Raw genomic sequence first — 16,023 nt, forward strand, 5'->3', positions numbered from 1 at the left:
AGGGCCGATGGCCTAGTACCAGCCTATGAACCTATGAACCTATGATGGCAGGTGTGTACCCAAGAAGATTGGCTGTTGTAATTAAATGAAAAGGTGCTGCAACAAAGTATTAGTTTAAGGGTGTGCACACACAACAAAGTATTAGTTTAAGGGTGTGCATACTTATGCAACCAGCGTATTGTACATTTTTTATTTTTTATATTTTTTCCTCTAACAGATTTGTTTGTTTTTCAATTGAATTGCGCACGTTATAGGTCACATTAAAGGTAGGAAAAGTCTTGAAATTATTTATTGTGGTCTCATTTTTTATATGACAAAAACCTGGCATTGTAAACAGGGGTGTGTAAACTTTTATATCCACGATATATATATATATATATATATATATATATATATATATATATATGTCCGGTTCTAAATCTTGAAAGCTCATAATCTTGAAATTCAAAATACTGAAGCCAAAATCCTGAAAGTTCAAAATACTGAAAACTCAAAATATTTACTTAAATATACCAACTCCGAGATTACACTACATTGCAGAAATGGGAAATCTTCCCTTTCCACACTGTACGGAGATCTCCATTCATTCCGATCGAACTTTTACAAGTTTGAACATATGGTCTTGGCCATATGTGGTTCAAACTTGTAAATATTCAATATAATGAAGGGGACCCATATATATATATATATATATATATATATATATATATATATATATATATATATATATATATATATATGTGCAGATACATTTGTAACTAGGTCATAGCCTGAAGCTATCTGTAACCCAACTGGATTTTTTTATTACAGATAGGTATGCTTCTACTACTTCCATGGCTGTTTATGTTGCCACATGTTGTTCCTGCCTGAGTTTCTATGTTGGCAAAACAACAAGGAGGCTATTGCAACAAATAAATAAGACAGATTGGCAATATAAAAACAAAACCTTTGTTAATGTGCTTCTAAGTAAACATGCTAGTATATGTGGCAAATTTTAAAAAGTTTGTGTTCCTTGTAATAGAACTCATTAAGCCAAGTATTAGGGGTGGTGATCTGAGTAATTTATTTATTTATTGACACTTGATTACCGAGGAAATCTGACTGGGTAGAAGTCCATTTTCAGTGAAGGCCGGGGGAGAAAAGCTTAAAACTATTACAAAACATTGTAAGAACAATAATTTTACAATCTTCAAAAATAAAAGAAAGACATCTGCAGTTTAAATAATCATAACAAATTAGACATAGTATAAAAACATTGGTTAAGAATCAATACTAGGTATATGACAATCATTTAATATTTAGAGAAGTTTTAGACAGTTTGTAGAGAAATGAAAGGTAAGTTAGTGCAATGCAAATAGGAATTGCAATATGCAGTGAGGGAAAATATGCTCATGGTATATTTAGAGAGAAAATCAGGGATGAGAATTAGATAACAGTAAGGAAGTAAGTGAAGAAAGGAGGCACAAGGAATGAAAAGGTAATTCTTCACATTTAGGGATAGAGTTTATCCACGTTGTCAGAAAGAACAGAGCCAGGTGTTAGCTAGGAAGTTTTTCAGAGTGGTTTTGTAAGATGGGAGAGAGGGTGTAGACCTTATGGATACAGATAAGAAGTTCCAGGCCTTAGCAACCTTGTATGAATACAGACAATGCCCATCAAATTTGCTAGGTTTATTTTGTTTTGGTCAATGGGTCACTATGACTGAATTGTGCAGAATGTTTTTAGCGCTGGACAGGCTGATGGATGCTGGATAATTTTATAGCTGGTAAGAAGTTGTGTATATGTTAGTTGATGTGGCAGTTCTAACTAATTTAAGTTTTTCTGTACTATACAGTGGGTTCTGAAAGGGATATGTGCTGCATATTTAGCAACTTTATTATAGCATTGTTCAAATTTTAATTTTGGTGAAGCCTGGAGGTTAGTATGGATGAGAGCTCCATAAAGAAAATTGGGGAGCAGATAACTAATGGCGAGTGTAGCTTTAGCTGTGTTGGTGAGAAAGGTTTTGGCACTGTAAAGCATCCCCAGGTTTTAATTAGATTTTTTATGCAATTTGTATATGCAGGTCAAATGTAATATTATCATCCACTATCACCTCTAATAGATTGCTATGAGAAGTGAATTCAATGGTCATATAATCAACAGAAAGGACTTCAAATTTTGTTTTTTCATGAGAGAGGGATTTGGGGGAAAAGTATTATTTATTTATTTTATTTTTTTTAGTTGAGTACTAACTGCGAGTTACAAAGCCATGTTTCAGTGGCTGTTAAAGCTTTCTTGGAGGTGTACCATGTTGTCAAATGTACAAATGAGAGTGCAATCATCTGTATATTATATTGGGGTGGCCTGTTGTGTGGATGTATAGAGGATATTGGAGAAAATGTTATTGAGGAGGGGAACAAGGATAGATCCGTGTAGTACACCGATGGTGACTGGGAGGTAAGGAAAGAGTATGGAGTGCCATTTTACTGACTGATACCTATTGGATAGGTAGCATTTGAACTACAGAAGGGTGGGCTGGGAGAGACCTGGTAAGGACATTTAACCGCAGTACTGCTGCAACACCCTACTTTGTCATTATCGCAGGCTTTATTGACAGTATCTATATAGGTTAGAAGGGCAGTGCTAGTAATATGGGAAGGGCAAAAACCATGTGGTGTAGGGCATAGGAGTTCTTCTTGCAGGACATAGTCTAGCAATTTTTTTAAAATTCATTTTTCTAGTATTTTGACAAGGGGAGATACGATTGCATAGGTTTAAAGCTATTGACATCTGTTGAATTTCCACCTTTGTGCAGAGGGATAATGTTTGACTTTTTCCAGAGAGATGGAATGTGGCATTCCTTTATTGACCTATTTATAAGGACTGAGACAGGGTAGGCAATGCTATTGCCTGCTATGTTTAGGTACTCACCTGGAGGGTTATCAGCTGAAGAAGAGCATGGTTTAAGTTTGTTAAAGAGTATTTTTCTCTAAGATGCGGACACAGGTTTGATGTTGATATGTAGCTGCTGAGCAGAGTTGGGATTAGATGTTGAGGAATCCTTGGTTAGAGGTACTATACTATCTATAAAATAAGAGATGAACTTTATTACAGTTTTGAGTGCTGCATTTTCAGGAGAGAGGTAATGCTTTAGTAGTCAAGCAAGCAAAGGGGAAATTAGTATTAACCATAGATAAAAACCTGGGTTAAACAAAACACTAAATATTGAGTGCATTTTAAAAGGTAATGTAATATAATATATAATAAATTATGTAATGCATTTAATAAATACTTTTCTGTGTTTTTAAGTGTTGAAACATTTTTAAAAGTTGTCAGCTGTTATGGATCATGTTCATAGCTCTCAGCTATACAGGTTTTCACAGACTGTCCAGATGTCTGCCTTATATTTTTATTCTGTTCCTCATAAAATTTGTGGTTTGCTGGCAAATCACTATGGATTGAAGTCACTAATTAATTACATATGTTTGAGTTTCAGACTTCACATCTTCCAAAAAATGCATGCTTAACACAAATCCTGTTATTCTAGCAACTTTAAGTTTATAAGAGAAATATTTAAAATCTGTCCCTATTTTTAGATATTTGTTCCCCCACTATTTTAGACTTTGCCCCTGTTTCTTAAACTAAGAGGTTGAGAGGTATGACAATGTAGTATGAATTTTCTTACTGATTTAGTTCTGAAGAAGTTCTTTAGAAGAAAAGAACAAACGGGTTTTGTTGTCTTGAGCTTTTTGTCAGCTTATGCAGTTTACAATATTTTTTGTTTTGTTTCAGTAATGGCAACTTTAGTACAGCTTAGTCATGGCTATGAGACATACTTAGCCAATAATCAATGACAGTGTGTGTGTAATGCAGAATTTACCTATGGCTAGTCTGGCTTTAATCAAGAGGGTGAAGCCTAAGTGACCAAATTAGTAAGCCATTTATGGCTAAACCTGCAAAACTTACATACAAGAGTTGATTACTGCTATTATGCAATGTTATTTCAAAACAGAAATTGCTTACATTTTAATACAATGGCATTGCATCTAGAAGCTTCTTCATTCTGTAGGGTTTTACAGCCATCTTCCACAGCTTGTAGACAACTTCATAATATACTGTGCATGCATCAGACATATTTGAGCTTGAAGCTTGTGCATTGTACTTGGGTACATGCAGTTTTGCAATTGTTTTAAGGAATCAGGAGCAAGCATGCATCTTACTGCTTACATAAAAGTGTCTGCAGACTCTTAATGTGCCAGTGTTAAAGTTTGAGCATTTTTTAAGTTTTTGCAATTATTTCAATGACCCATTGGGTAGTTTTCTCTACTTAACAGAGTGGAGGAAATAGTAGCTGTAGCTTTTCTTTTTTAGAAGCTACTGTTGCCCGACTTAATGCACTAGGCAATGCAAGATTTATAATGGGCAGACTGATTCTGTGGCCAATCAGCATGCACATTTTGAATATACATAAGAGTTCATTGTGTAATTTAAGATGGTTAGATCCAGGTTTCCCTTCTTGCTCAGAAACAGTGTGCTAGAAAGTATAAAGAAGTATATGAAATTTGCATTCCTTAAAAGCAGTCATACTTCACCTGTTCTTTTTGAGGAGGGGATAATATTTTTTAACTACCAAAAGCTCTTTTGTGGGGATAATACTTTTAACTACAAAAAAGCTATCTTACATATTGATATGCGATCCATTAAAAACATCAACATAATTTCTGCTGAACAATTAGAATTGAAAATCTGACTTGCAGCAAACCACAAAAGGGTAAAATGACAAAAACAAAACGGTCCTGCTTTACTCATCAGTGACCCTTGATGTTGACTATAATTAAGTGGGTGTAGGGGTATAAAGACCTCCACATACAGTGAGCTCCAATGATGCAGTGTAGAAGCGCAGTTTTATTGTTAACCTTCCCTTTTATGCCCCCAGCATACAAAGGCAGTTTTGTTGTTCTCATTACAAAGTATACTAGCAGTCTCATGCAGAATCATATTTTCTTCTTAGAAGTAGTTTAATGTAATAAAAGAACCAACAAGAAGGCTGTTGTGATCAGTAATTATTAAATCCCACTGAAGTAGAGAAATGAAATGTAAACGTCCAAACAGGTTTTCTTCCAGTTCAGACCAACGGTATTAATGGAATTCAAGGTAAGACAAACTCATCCTTTATATTTTTGGCAAACTGATCATGTATAATTACATTCCACTTTTTTATGACAAAGCATAGCCTGGAGTATTTAAAAAGACAATTCTCAAGAGACATGGACAAATGCTCGTGCATGTGCGCGCGCGTGCACACACACACACACACACACACACACACACACACACACACACACAGGTGAGTTAGACTGTTGCTAAGAAATGAGAGTTAGCACTACAAGTGACCTTGAAGGGTGAGAAGCTCTATTGATTTATTGAGCTTAGTGATATCTGTGCAAGACATCACCTTTTTTTCTCTCGCTAGCTTTCCTCTACTCTGCACTGTACAGCTAACCCTTAAAAGAACAGACTGTAGAGAGTGTCATAATGCTATTTAATTCTTTGATATTTCTAAGAGAAATATAAACTTTTCCTTAAGCCAGTTTTAGTATAGATTTCCCACCATAATATGTTTTCCAATTTCAAGATGTAATCATTTATAGCAATTAAGCAAAATAGAATTACTGAAAATCCACTTTATAGTGATCTAATCAGAAATGCTAACATGTGAGTTAGGAATGGCAGAATATCTGAGAATAGTCATAAACTACCCATTCTATGATGTACATTTGTGGTTTGCAGACCTTACATTAACTCAGTGGTGCACTGAAGCATAACAACTGTTATAGGCTTCATGGGATTGGAACTGACAAACTAGCTGAATGAATGAACTGAATGTGTTGTGTAAAACAGGGAATTAGAGAAAGAGACAAAGAGATAGAGACAGTGCCATAGGGCAGTCAGACAGACAGGGAAATGGAGAGAGGCAGAGGGGTGTGGGAAATGGTTGAAATGCTGCACAGGTTAAATTATCAAGAAAACCTGGCATAGCAAATTGAGGAATAATACTCCAACGAAATGGATGTGGGAATAGGGGGCTATATATAACTGCAGTAATTTAGTCTTCTTCTAGTATTTTTGAACTCTTAAGTGACACACTACATACTTTAGTAGTTTGGTCTGACAGATAATGCAGTTTGGATGTGAAGTACTGAACTAGTTTCACAAAGTTGACAATGCACAGCACATGGGTTTATAAACAGCATTAATATGACAAATATCTTCAGTTGGATACATACTCTTTAGTTTTCTTCATAAATCTTTGGCTAAACAAGTATTGTAGAATAGAGGGTGGATTGTTTTATTATTACTTGATGTGAGAAAGGGGTATTTGTAAGGCATTAGGAATATAGTATGGTCATTAGACTGCACTGATCTGCTGCGGTACCATTGGCAGACTGACTTAGTGTTGGTTTCCCTAACAGATTTTTGTCACTTCTAAAACAGCCTCTCCTTACAGCACCCTTGTTATACATTGAATGCATATCTGATTAGATGTTTGGTGGCAGCTGGGATTGGGTTCAGGAATCTGCGCATTTGTCCAATCTACACTATTTTTAGCCAAAAATATGATATTTGTAGTAAAAGGAAGGTGTAACAATTATGCCAATTGAAGAAAAGTGTATCAGAATTAGCCTGAAAAACATAAAATCACTCATCTCACCAGTTTTGCATTTCATTTGCATGTGCATAAGTTTGAGCAACTGCACAAGCATGCATTCATGCACACACACACATAAACACAGACACACACACACACACACACTCACTCACGCATGCACACACACACACACACACACACACACACACACACACACACACACACACACACACACACACACACACACACACGTACATGCTCACATGTGCAGCTGCTGTATAAAGGAAACACACATATACAGGCATACACACAAACATACATGGAGACATATATATACATTTTATGCTTACTTACAGACAGAGATGGTTCCTGCTAATTTATGGTCTGTAATTTAGAAAATGAACAAACAAGTAGCATTCAGGATACACATCATTCAATTATTTTAGATGTTTGTTTGTTTCTTAATTCCATTTCTGTTTCATACAATCCAGCATGCTAGACATTTTTTTAATTTTTTACCAAAATGATCTGCCCTTTCTCTTCACTCATTTCAATTCATTTATAATGCAACAACCATAACAGAAACACAACTTTCAGTTGGTTTCACTTATCCAAGCTTCTTCAGAGGAAGCCAGTGTTATATTGACTTACCATTTCTAAAACAAAAATTTCCACCTTGTGAATTTTTAATTAAACTGCTGAAAGCATAACATGAAAATATTTCAACACATTGTCATTGGCATTATAGACATTAAGCAAAATATTATTCTAAACTTGAAAACATCATATTAGCCTACAAAGCACTTGGTCTCATTAACTAATGCTTCTACATTATATAGCCAAATATATTAGGTTATAAGTTTCTCATAATTCACATATAAATATAGTCATGAAAACTATCTTATTTTAAATTATTTAGAAGCACCATTTTTAATAAGTATAGCTATGCCACAGAAAGGTAATTGTAATCAATGAAAAACAGGTTCTTTGTGACTTTAACCTTTTTATCAGATGTTTTAAATGTATTATATTTATCAGTGAACTCTGACCTTTTGCAGAACAAAGCAAAACTAAGGCCGATGAGTGATAGTCACTTTATAGCTAAAGGAGACTGCTTTAGAATTGATGTTGTTTTACTAGTTTTGTGTATTATTAAGGTGCTTAAGATATGTTATTATTTGTAAGATTAAAGGGAAAGAAAATGAGTTGGCCTAAGCATACCTTTCAACTCTGCAGATTTTCACAACATGTCCAAATTTTAGCCTCATATTTTTTGTCCGTTTTCATAAAATTGTGGTTTTCTGCCAAATTAGTGGCAAATCATTAAATATTGAAGTTATGAAATAATGAGACACATTTGAGTTTCAGACTTCATATCTTTCATAAAATTCATTCTAAAGCAAAACCACTTATTTTATCAACTTTATAAATTTGTAAGAGCAATATTTAAAAATTGTCCCTGTTTTTGGGCCTTTGTCCCACTTTTATTTATGACTTTGCCCTGTTTTCTTGCTCTAAGAAGTTGAGAGGTATGGGCCTAAGACTTCAGGCTATTTGTAATTTTTCATGTCTTTCTTCCCCTGGACAAAAATGCCATAACTACTGGGGTAATAACCTTAAGCTTTTTCAGGAGGCTGACACAGTGACCAGTTGACCTTTACAACTATCTGTCACTGGATTTCTAATAATGTATTTCAACATAGTTCTCATCAAAGCTATTAATTAGGCATACCAGCATTATAAGGTATGGATTATACAAGCATTAAGGCATGAAAAAATGGACCATTGGAAATGTATCTACGTCTCATGCAGTATTTTTAGAAGTTGTCGCTGAGTGACTTAACAAAAGGTAAGTAGACACATCTTTAGAAATTCCAAGCAAGGCATTCCATATTATGAAAAAAAATAGACTTATACTTAACATCTAGTTTATAATTGTTTGACAAGTTATTATCAGATGACGAACAATGGTATTACATGTTATGCCACATGTCTTTTTCAATTCTTCTTTTAGAATGAAAATTCAGCAGGCCTTCATGTAGTGCAGTTATAAAATATTCTGATTTTTGACCCTTTGTGGCATAAGAAATAACGGGACACTCTTGTGAGAATGTAGGTAACTAATTAGAATTGTGCAATTGGTGATGTTGTGAATGTGGTTTCATTTATGTAGGGTTCTAATGAGCTTTACCACAAGAATGTAAGGCTGTGTCCAAAGTGATTGTATGAGTTTACAGCATTTGTTAAATCAGAGCACTTTGCAAAATAATGGATTCCTTTTTTAAATCTGACATCGATGTAAAATGTAGTAAGGCACTGAGCTACATACCTTGGGACCAAAGTATGAATCCATACTTTCCTTACTGTGGTACCATGAACAAGCTGCTTTGATCATTTTACTCCTGGGACACTTTTCAAGAATAGAACCTTGAACTTAATGGTTCTGACCTGTCAACAAGGGAAGAAATAAATTGTAAGAGCTGATGGCATCTTTAGTAAAAGCAAGCATCTTTGTTTAACTTATTCTACTTTGGGTATGTGAAAAGCTGCTTAGTAAGTTAGTTGTGTTAAAGGGAAGTCTGACTATTAGAGTCACATAATAAGTACAGATGTCAGAGATAATTGGGTTCTGTGAAAAAACTGGCCTTAAAATTACTGTAAATGTTATCAATGTATAACAATAGCTGTCCCATGGGAAACATGAATAGTGAGGCATTGGTTTTAGATCCTGCGTGTGATGTGTAAGAGGCCAACACCTTCTATATGCATTCCATAATGGGAAGATGGCATAGAAGGATTATAGTGTACTGTCTCCATGGTAACTACTTGAAATGACACTGGCTAGAACAATAACAATGGACAATGGGAAACTTCCCTTGTTGCTATTACTCATTCTATATTTCTTTCTTTTGACAGTCACAAATTCTCAAATAAAAAAGACATACAACTAGCTGTGAAAGCCAAGAGTTCACTTAAATCACTGAAGTACCACATAGGAATAACAAAAGGGGCATTTTAACCAGACGAGGGAAAGCTGCGAGTCCTATAAGAAAGAATATGCTTTCACAAACAATAATTCATAGTCTATTGGCTTGTCTATATCATTTCACTCTCTATATGCACTTGTGCAAGCTGTAAGAAATTATTAATGTTTATTATTTAGCTTAAAAAGTAATACAGCATATCACAAAATACTTGTTTGCATTTATGTTAATGATAACTTCAAACTTCATATTAAGTTATTTGTTTATTAAATTTTACTATTAACCTACTCTCTCTTTCTATCTTATCTAAGGGTTAATCTTTATCAATGATATTGTCTTCTATTTTTGTACATATCAAAAATGTATATTGTCTGTTTTTTATTATTGTTAAACTGTTGAAGTTTGTCCTGGAGCTTTTCTCCCCGAGCCTTCACTGAAAATGGACATATATCCAGTCGGACTATCACGGTCAACAAATGTAAAATAAAATAAAATAAATAAAGATAATTATCTCTGGCCCCTGTGTTGAATATTTCACGCCGTATTGACACTGTAAGATCTGTTTATTTCATGTCTGCTCTTCAGTCAGATTTCCAAGCCTCTTATGGAATTAGACCTGAAATACTGTGTGCACACCAACTCCATTTAGGCAACAATGCCCAGTAAAATATAACCGATAAATCAGAACATTAGTGGTGATCTTTAAGGAATGCAGTCAATCCACTACCGTGTTCACAGAAAAAAGTAATTCATTAATAATACTGGAGGCAAACTTGAATGACAGTTTCACATAGTAAATTGAACATTTAATAGTTCATGAGTTCCTTATTTACCTTATGGTAGATTAATGTTATACTGTTGTTATGGGTACTGGAGTTAAAGTTAAGGACAGGCACATTTACAGTACTTCAGTGATTTAGCCTTAATCATCAAAAAATGGTTGGAAATTTACAAGAAATGTAAATGTAGAAACTGCTTCATAGATATCAAAATGGGAACTCCACTACATCTTTAATTTTACTTCCACAACACTTCATCTAGCTTCTCTTTAGTGCTTTCCAAAATGAAATTGTATTATTAAGTTGCATTGTTATTTGAGCAATGGCAACAAATATCAGACAGATAAACTACAATCAAGAAAACAACAGCTGTATATTATTAAGCTGTTTGTCATTTGGAACATTAGACAAACCTTTTATGTATTTTACTTAAAGAAGTATGTGTGTGTGTGTGTGTGTGTGTGTGTGTGTGTGTGTGTGTGTGTGTGTGTGTGTGTGTGTGTGTGTGTGTCTATGCTTATGCATGCATCTGCATGTGTGCATGTATGCGTGTATGTCTGTGTGTGTGTGTGTGTGTGTGTGTGTGTGTGTGTGTGTGTGTGTGTGTGTGTGTGTGTGTGTCTGTTATGTGTGTGTGTTTGTGTGTTATGTGTGCTGATAACCTTAACAGGTATCTGTGTAATTTCAAATACCTTAAGGAGTCGATGACCCACTTAAATCATGGCTGTATGAAAATGTGAGATTTTTTTCTATAAATATTTTATCAACTGATCTAAGAATCTACCAACAAATGTGCACAGTTCATCAAAAAGAAACATGTAGCAGGATGGGCATCAACGTAATTAAGATTACATGCAGATTTAATAGCATAAGTCACGCACTGCTATGATGTCTATGTGTTTTATAACCATAAGGGTTAATTTGCAAGAACACTTTTAGCTATACCAGACATGTGTCTTCTGTGTACTATAGTGACTGTTTCCTTACTTTCATTTAGATAGTTATATATCATCATATATTAGCCCTTAGTTTGGTTTTCACCTTTGTTCCAAAGAATAAAAATTTTAAAAAAGTAGCTGCTCAAAACTGAAGCACAATATTCAGTGTTGCAAGTAATCTTGTGGCACTGTTGTCAGTGGTATGCTAATGCTGTGGCAGTGTTATCAGTGGTATGCTAATCTTGTGGCACTATTGTCAGTGGTATGCTAATGCTGTGGCACTATTATCAGTGGTATGATAATCTTGTGGCAGTGTCATCATCAGTAGTATGCTTAGGATAACAGCATTACATCCAGTTCACTGCTTCCCTTTATTATGTGACTTCTACAGAAATCAGGCTGTTGTGACAGTCACTCAAGAGATGGTACCCTGAATGAGTTCCATCATACAAAGCAAAGAGTAAAATCTGCAGTGTTCAGGCATATTGAGTAAAAATGTGCATCTTCAGTAATAATTAGCCCCCCCCCCCCCCCGGACATATCCCGAAAGTTTCTGTCCTACCCTAATGAAAGAACAATACCAGAAGTTTAAGAATGAAATCTTCGATCCTGAAGTACTCTGAACAAAAGTGTTCAACTTCAGTTACAGGTAGGGGCTCATCAAGGACCCTTGACCTCTCTGTTAGTTTTCCATTCTACATAATGAAAGAACAGCTTGGCAAAACCAAGCATCATCATGTACACATCAGACAAAAAGTGTGCAGCTTCACTCACAGGTAAGAACCATCAATTATCAGGGCTTTCTGATGGGGTTCTGTCCTACCATAAACAAACAATAGTGCCTGAACATAAAAGAGTCAAACCTGTCACTGTCAAACATATTAGGCAAAAGTAAAAGTCCTAGCTGTGATGCTAGAGCTACAATTCTTTGAACAAATGTTAAAACAAACCTCTGAAAACTATCCACAGATGGCTACTACAACTTCTTCTTGACACTGAGAGTTGCCTTGATAAATGGATATCAAGCTTTATACTTAATTGTACAGCAATAACAAAATACCTAAATTGATACAAAGGACTCAGCTAGAAGTCCCACAATTCCATGTGTATTTTGTGCAAACACAGCTAAGATTTTATCCGTAATGAATAAGTTGTTAACTGCAATAGAAAAGTAGCTAACAAACAAAGAGCATTAGAAAGTGTTAAAAGCAGAAATGAGAATAGAAGTTTAGCTACATTTTAGATATGACAGTTGATAGTAATAGCATACATTCAGTTATTAATACCACCTGGAAGGTTTTACAAAGAAACAAGGAATTGTACAATATTTTGAGGGAAGTCCCTAAGTTTGTTTACAAGAACAACTCCAACCTAAAGAACTTTTTAAACAAGGATAACACCAACATTGTAGGTAGTAATACCTTTTCTAACAAAAGAAATGGAATGTCAAGTGTGGACATCGTAACACTCGTCATTATATTTTAGAAGGGCCCTTTATTATTTTGGCTGATCCTGTATATACCATAACATTGAATGGGAGATTTAACTGCCAAACAAGGGGTGTTGTTTTCATTAGTGTGTGTTCAGGATGTCCAGCATTTTATGTTGGAATGACCACTAGATGGTTACTATAGCAATAACCCACGCCTGGATGTGGGTAATGCTGGATTTACCCACGGTTGGCGTGGTTTGGTCCCGAGGGCGAAGTGGGTTATTGCTATTATACAATGACATTATTTAAGAAAAAAAATAATTACTTTTCTTAAATAATGGCATTGTATAATGCCTCCTTGCTGCCCTTCCGCAGCTGTCTGGTATTCCGCGACAGTTCTGATGTACTGCGCATGCGTATGCCTACGCAGTACATCAGAGCTGTGGGCAAAAGCAACGGAGAAAGCAAGATCTCCGTTGCTTTTTACTGTTTCGCTATGTTAAATTGGTTTAACATAGCGAGACAGCTTTAAAAAAAGCTACGGAGAATCTCCGTTGCTTATTTTAAAGATGTCTCGCTATCTTAAACCCATTTAACATAGCGAGACAGTTTTGAAAAAAGCAACGGAGAAAGCAAGATCTCCGTTGCTTTTTACAAACTGTTTCGCTATGTTAAATGGGTTTAATCTGGAGGATTTCTCCCCGAGCCTCCGCTGAAAACAGGCTCTGTGGAACCTAGTCGGACTTTCCCGGTCAACAAATGATAAATAAAATAAAAAATAATAAAAATAAATAAATAAATAAAAAACATAGCGAGACAGCTTTAAAATAAGCAACGGAGATCTCTGTTGCTTATTTAAAAGCTGTCTCGCTATGTTAAACCCATTTAACATAGCGAGACAGGTTTAAAAAAAAAGCAACAGAGAAAGCAAGATCTCCGTTGCTTTTTACACACTGTGTCGCTGTGGTAAAGGAGTTTAACATAGCGAGACAGCTTTAAAAAAAGCAACAGAGATCTCCGTTGCTTTTTTTAAACCTGTGTCACTATGTTAAACTCCTTTAACATAGCAAGACAGTGTTTTAAAAAAGACTTATACTAACGGAAAAAGTCCAGGCGACCAGACCTTTTTCCATTAGTATAAGTCAATTTACAATGTGCATGCTGGCCAATCAGCATGCACGTTTTGGAATATTAATGTGGGGGTCATGGTATAATAGAACATATTAAGGAGCATCAGTATTATATTAAAAACAAAGACACAAAAAGCGCTTTGTATAAACACACTTTAAGATGTCCTAATTTTAAAAATTTTTTATTTTCTGTTATAGAGCAAGGACAGATGGATTTAAGAGGTGGTGATTTAAAAACTTATTTGGAACAAAAAGCCTCATGGCAAATAAAGTTAAGGTCAGATAGAACCCCTGAATTCAATAATGCAGTGAATATTAAATGCTTTTTTTAAGAAATAAGAAAGTGTATGTTAACAAAGTTTAAATAGGTAACTATTTTAATGTTTTAATTGATGGTGAAATTGAATAATTGAATGTAAATTGGGTGCAGTATTTAAATGGAGTGAATTTTATTGTGAATTTGTATTCTGATGAAGTCTTCCTGACAAAAGTGAACTTACATCCCTCCCAAAATCTATGCAGGTCCTACCACACTCCTTTATGCCCACACTCACTGCACTCTACCACACTATTTTTTCTTTAAAACTACATTACTCCCATCATCAAAACAAATCCCAAACTTAAAATCCAAATTTCTGTATCCCCTCCCTCAACCTAACTCTTTACTCTCTATCCTGACAACACTCCTCCTTTCAGGCGATATACACCCCAACCCTGGTCCTAATAACCAACTCTTATCTTCCAACTCCTCCACTCCATCTACTATCACTACTACTTCTTCCCCCCACACCTCTAGCAATCACACTCTCACTAGTACCTCCCCATCCACTCTCACTTCTACACACAGAACCAAAAGACTAAAATTATTCTCCCTTAACATCCAGAGCATCTGCAACAAAGTGCCTGAACTCCACACACTCATACAACACTATACCCCCCACATCTTAACTCTCTCTGAAACTTGGCTAAAACCCCATATGCTCAACTCAGAGATCCGCCCCCCTGGTTTCAATATCTACAGACTGGATAAACCTAGAAAAAAGGGAGGTGGTGTCTCCATTCTCTTTTATGACTCTCAATATCTTACCACTTACAATTACCACTCCCACCTTCCACCCTACAGAGTTACTCATAGTAATCTATCATCTCAACAACTACCAAAAAATGGCCATAGCCTCAATCTTTATCCCACCAGGGAATACTATCACCATCCTTGAAGACATCTTATCTTGGTGTTTTCTTCACATCCCCTTTGAAACTATCATACTTGGGGATGTAAATATAGACTGGAACCCAGTTAACTCTACTACACAGTCTCATAGTCTCAATCTACATGGTTTTACTCAACTTGTCTCCTCCTCCACCTGCCTTGGCAAAAAACACTCCAATTCTATCCTAGACTGGATTCTCATAAATTCTCCTAATTTGTACCACCAGCCAGGTACACTGTTTGACTCCATCAGTAACCACCTACCTATCCACATTACTAGGTACTCACCCAACCTCACTAGTACTCACCTCGTAAAATACATCCGCAACCAAAGAAAATTCAGTACCACTTCCTTCAACAAAGTTCTCTCAAATATTAACTGGTCCTGCCTATACTCTCTACCTTTAAATGATGCAGTTAGCTACTTCAACAAGACATTCCTAAACATACTCAGCTCTCTTGCCCCCATCAGGAAAATAAAAGTCAAAGCTAAACATGCCCCCTGGCTATCCAAAGAAACCTTCCACCTTATGCATAAAACAGATACCACTTGGAAAGAATATCAGAAAAGCAAATCTCCTGTCCTCCTAAAATCTTATAGGGAACTTGGAAACCTTACAAAAAAAAGAGTCAACCAGGACAAAAGTAAGTTTTACCTGTCTGACCAATCTCTGCAAACTACTAACCCCCAGAAGTTCTTGTCAACCATAAAACCTGTTCTTAACCCTGGCTCACCCCCAACCCCCAACCCTTTTCCCAATCAATCTCCCTCAGATACCACCATCCATTTAAATCACTACTTCATTGATACCATTTCTAAACTAGTACCTAACACCTCTAATAACCCCAACCCCACCTCTAATTCCACTTCCAGTTCTGTCACTTCAATTACCACACCCACACCTTTCACATTCCCAAT

Source organism: Protopterus annectens, chromosome 2.part0 (assembly GCF_019279795.1).
Source record: "Protopterus annectens isolate FY-2018-M chromosome 2.part0, PAN1.0, whole genome shotgun sequence".
Lineage (NCBI taxonomy): Eukaryota > Metazoa > Chordata > Ceratodontiformes > Protopteridae > Protopterus > Protopterus annectens.